Consider the following 6,000-nt stretch of genomic DNA (forward strand, 5'->3'; position numbering starts at 1 on the left):
GTAATACTGAAATCGTGATATTGATATTTACAAATCACTGTGCTCTTTCAGCATGTTTTTCCTTTAAAAAGAACAGACAAATCGTCAACTTAAAGCCCGCCCCGCCCCACCTTGTTCCATATCTTGTGGAAAGATAATTCGCCAACACAACTAGAAATGTAATAGACTGAGAATAGGACTTTGTGTGTCGTTTTGGCAGATAATGGTCGCTCTGTTTGGCACTCTTGGCGCCTGATGGCGGCAATTGGTGGCGGACAAAGAGAAAGTTTGTGGGTGAAGCTGAGAATGTGTTGGTGCACCCGGGCGAGCTGCCTATTTTGTGCCTGTATACATTCTACTGGCCAAGGTGTTTGGACAACTTAACACTTAAATCTGTCGTAGCAATAGTGTCAAAAGATAGAAATCTATGGAAATCAAACTATAAACAAATTTACCAATAGCTGCAGCAGATCTAGAGCCAGACAAAGGGCGACAGATCACGTATCAAGAGCTTATAACCGCCATCTGCTGGGCAGGATTATGGGTACAATGTCCTCTGGATGTACGGGCCATCTTGATAGGTGCGACCTGCTTACTGGCACACATTTTCTAATGTTTGTTGGCTAACGTTTGCTTCATGTAACACAATTGGTACTGTCAGTGTAAAACGTATTATTTACGTTATGTTTACGTCTAGGTATCACCTCTGTGTACACTGGACACGAAAGTATGTGATATCAGTTCAAGGGTACGATGTGTGTGTGTGTTACGCTTGGTAGGTTCGTGGATCCTACAGAAGCTGACGAAAGGGTTGTTAGGTACATTGTCCAGTAAACAGGCAGACATGACCAGTCTTTTCTTCATGTTGATGGGTGCACACACACACACACACACACGGTGACAAACAGTTGAAATTCAACCCAGCGAAAAGCAAAGTGGCAGATGAAATGAAGCCAGACTCAGGGTATCATCTTGCAGAGAAGCCATTTAAAGGAATGGGCTCGTCAGAGGGACTGGCTATCACCAGTCGACCACATTTGGAGAAATGTAACAGAAGGAAACAAGTCAGGTTATTGCTGAGTGTCTCAGCTTCCTTGTGTACGATGGTTCAATCCTTAAGCACGACAGTTCAACTCTAGAACCCAACAGTTCTTACTTTAAATACAGCAATGTGACCCTTGGATATGATGGCTTGGCCTTCGACCTATTCCTTGAGGGTCAGGTCCAAAGGCCAGACCATTATACTCAGTGGTCATACCGTATAACTCGAGGAATTATATCAAATAGATAAACAGATGTTCCAATATATTTCTACATCATACAACATACCTCAGTTAGAATACAAAGACTATATGAGTCTTTGATTAGAATGCGAGGCACCAGTTTGGTCATCCCAATTTCGCAGGAATGCGAAAATAGTGTAGGGCCACAACGAGCAAAGTGATGATAAATTATGAGTCTCTTTTTTGATATCCTGAAACCAAGACCGAGATAGAAAACGGAACGAGAAGATACAGTTAAAACAAAAAAATACAAAGTAATACATTGATAACCAAGAAACGGTGCGTGAAGACCAAGATCAGTAATTTTGTTTGCCGTTAACGATAAAATCGAAGTGTTGTGACAATAATCGCGAGAAACAAAGAAACTCAACTCCATGCATAACGGAAGGAAGTAAAAAAAAAAAAAAAAAAAAAAACGAAGTGTCACCAGAGTAAAACTTCCTCCATAAATGTAGACTAAATAGTAGTTATATATATTGTGTGTTTCTGGTTATATTATATCTAGAGAGGTGACTTCACAGCCCCAGTTAGATGAATGTGTTCAAAGCCAGGGTTAGTGCGTGTTTACAGTAAGCCACGGGAGTGAGCTTTGACACGCAATATGCTCACGAGCCAAACCAGGCCATTGTGAGGACACGATGGTGGTAGATATGTTCACACAGACCCGGTTCTCCCGTGGGTATGTTCTCCTGGATTGGGCGTGGTTATAAGAATGCTATCTTGACTTGGCTGTGAACACATGACTCTTGGGCTTGGCTGTGAACACATGACTTGGGCTTGGCTGTGAACACATGACTCTTGGGCTTGGCTGTGAACACATGACTTGGGCTTGGCTGTGAACACATGACTCTTGGGCTTGGCTGTGAACACATGACTTGGGATTGGTTGTGAACACATGACTCTTGGGCTTGGCTGTGAACACATGACTTGGGCTTGGTTGTGAACACATGACTCTTGGGCTTGGCTGTGAACACATAACTCTTGGGTTTGGCTGTGAAACATGACTCTTGGCTTAGCTCTGAACACCCAAATTCTGGGCTTGGCTGTGAACACATGACTCTTGGCTTGGCTGAAGGACGAACACTCATCCCTGGCTTGGCTTTAATGACCATACCACCTTGGCTTGGCTTTTGTGAGCACACCAGCCTCGTTCGACGATTTGTGAGTACAGCACCTTTAGCTTGATTTTTGTAAGCATACCGACCGTGTGTGGCTTTAACAGAGATGCCAGAGAGGCTTAACTGGATATTGAGCACACCAGCTTGGCTTGGCTGTTAATGAGTACAGAGCCTGGCTTGGCTGTTTATGAACACACCAGTTTGGCTTGGCTGTTTATGAACACACCAGCTTGGCTTGGCTGTTTATGAGTACAGCAGCCTGGCTTGGCTGCTCGTGAACACACTAGACTGGTTTGGCTGTTTATGAGCAAACCAGACTGGCTCGGCTGTTTAAGAGTACAGCAGTTTGGCTTGGCTGTTTATGAGTGCAGGATTTGGCTTGGCTGTTTATGAGTGCAGCAGCCTGGCTTGGCTGCTTATGAGCACACCAGACTGCCATGGCTTATCTCCGCTGGCACGCGACGCACTTGACGTATCTCTATACTTCACACTACACACGATAAGCAGAGATTAACTCTATTAGGTTCAAATACGACTCGATGCCTCTTCTGAGTTAACCTTACTGTGTCTTCACCCACAACTTATTTGATGACCTATCTTTATCATTCGTTTTCTCCCGTATAATCATTTTCATTAATATGGTAGACTTTGATGCCAGTTTTGCCACGTCCTTTTCATGCATTCGTCTAATATCTTCCTTTGGTGTGAGCGAGGCAAGATGGGTTTTGTGCATAACGGATCTGCGGATCTGCCAGGAAGCATTACCCTTCTTGAGCTTCTGCTCTCGACGCCAGATGGCTTATAGATCAACAGGAAATTTTTTTTATAATGTACAAGAACTTTGTTCCACAACGCTAACTGTCAGTTTAAACATTCCGGACCACAAGTTTCCCCCTTGGATATATTTCCTTCCCCATAACCTTGAAATACAGTAAGCGAGAGAGCGCATGCGCCAGACATGGTGAATGAATTGCATGCAAACTATTGAGTGAATGAGTTTTTATGAGTGAATGAATTTCGTACAAGGTTTTGTCAAACACTGGTTCGATGGTTCGTGAAACAGTAGTTCGAAAAACTTACGAGATACAGAATGGTGTGGGCTGTGAGGCTCACAGCCGTAATTATCAATTAATCCGCTAACAGTTGTTAGTTACACGATCTAAACTGCTCAGGGTCATCTCCCCTAGCGAAGTGTACGAGGGGGACATCTTTAAACTCTTTTCCCCCACGATTTGTTCATCAGTACGTTCGCACTCCCGGCAAATATAATTCATAAGTTTAAAGAGCTTTTCCTTCCTTATGTATTCAGTCGCAGTTATAAGGATCGTATCTGCTTTGCCTTTATACCCACAGGTACTGCTGCAAAGTAATTGGTGATTTTGTTAAGTAAAGACTGGCCAAGCTATAGATTCTTGGCTCTAAAGAACCATGTATGAGGGTTAACACTTATAAATGACATGAATCTTACATGCCACTGAGCCACTGCAATTTATGGATATCATTTTTTTTTTCCATCTTCACTTCAGTTACACTGCCTTATTTTTTTTTTTTCAACTTTTTCTGTAAAGATTATTGGAAATTCCTAAAGACAGGGTGTGGTGTAGGGGAAAATGGAAGAGAACGGCCATATCAGAAAGTAGTGGGGTAAACATAGTCAAATCTTACTCACACACCTCAGAAGGGAAGCCCTGAACCTAGCTTACCCCGTTGTAACTCAGGAGTAGACAATAAACGATTAATTAAAAAAATCTTGCGCAAGAGTCATCTTCCGGCACAGCCAACTCTCTTCACTCTCCCACTGGACTTGGTTTGATATTTCAGGGAAAACTTTGATAGTTTCCTTTTCCCCCAAAACAACTACTTTTGTCCATGTTCCATTATTCCCAACGTTTTTCTTGGTCATCTAAGAATGAAAAATCGCCAATAAGGTCGCGCAACTAAATAACTTCATTTTCATTAAACACACCTGTTACAGAACTATTTATTTCCTTGTTGACATATGTGGTTGTTCCATCTCAGATGTGATTTGCCAAACAAATAAACTACGGCCAATCCGATACCAGATAAGATATGAAAGTGCATATTTGTTCTGTCTCACCTTGATCCGCTGCGGGTTCTTGCTGAGGAGTGTGAAAGTCAAGGGAACAACAAGTCAGGGTAGCCGAGCTGTCGTGTGTTAACTATGAATTAACATGAAAATCAAAATGGAGTAGAGCTGGTACATACTATCATTGTTTATGATAAATGGCCACGGGACGAGTTCTTCCTCGCCCAAACTGTAAGTAGATGTTATCGTATTATTCTTTTGGGGTTAATCACTGCTTCGACTCCGGCTAGGCTGTGTTACACTGAAATGCTCATGTATACCAGGAGTCGAGTCTGGCTCACACACACGAACAAGATTGAAAAATTAAAAAGCGTAAATGCCTTACTGTACAGCGCGCCATCTGAACACTTACTAAAAAAAACCTGTTAATAAAATGTGACGAGTATTTTGTTCATATATTTTTGTCAAGTATTTTGTTCATTAATCGTATATGTTAGGTAGATTAGGTTGATCATTGCGTCATGAAACCATTAGTTTTTATTGTGGGTAATTGACACAGCTTATCGCAGATGTTCTTTATTGTATCAACGTTCACTAAGAACTGTTATATTTACCGCTAGTTTACCCGTCAGACCTCTTAGGTATAATTGGGAATCAAAGTACTGGTATAACTTGTAGCGCTACTGGGGGTGGGGGGGGGGGATAAAATCTATGCTTTCCTGTACAATTCCAACAGTGATTTATATATCAACTGGCCTCCAAAGTCACCATTGTCTATAGTCTGTCTCCTTATTAGAGAGTGATGAGTTTGGTTGAAGGCCTTCTCACTCAATAGGGTTCCATCCTTTCCCTGAATGTAACTGTAGCGCAGCCTCGGAGCTTCAAAAGCCCCATCAGTCATGCAGTCATCGATATACATGATATACTAAGTTTCAGAGAACAGTCCTATATATGTATGTATATATATATATATATATATATATATATATAAAAAAAATATATATATATATATATATATATATTTTTTTTTTTCTTTTTTTTTTGCTTTGTCGCTGTCTCCCGCGTTTGCGAGGTAGCGCAAGGAAACATGAAAGAATGGCCCAACCCACCCACATACACATGTATATACATACACGTCCACACACGCACATATACATACCTATACATCTCAACGTATACATATATATATATATATATATATATATATATATATATATATATATATATATATATATATATACACACACACGCAGACATATACATATATACACATGTACATAATTCATAGTTTGCCTTTATTCATTCACATCGCCACCTCGTCACACATGAAATAATGTATATATATATATATATATATATATATATATACCTCACAAAAGGTGAGGTAGCTGGTTCCCGAGCTTGATGGACCAGCACCCTGCAGCTTTCGACACTTCTTATTCTCATTTGTTAATCTATCGTGTGAGTAGCCTCGATCTGGGTTCCTAACGTTATAAAAAGCACACATCAGACACTTGACAGTGAATTAGTGCTATATAATCTGGTAGTACTATGATGACTGCAAACATTGTAG

This window comes from Panulirus ornatus, chromosome 11 (genome assembly GCF_036320965.1).
Source record: "Panulirus ornatus isolate Po-2019 chromosome 11, ASM3632096v1, whole genome shotgun sequence".
Taxonomy (NCBI): Eukaryota; Metazoa; Arthropoda; class Malacostraca; order Decapoda; family Palinuridae; genus Panulirus; species Panulirus ornatus.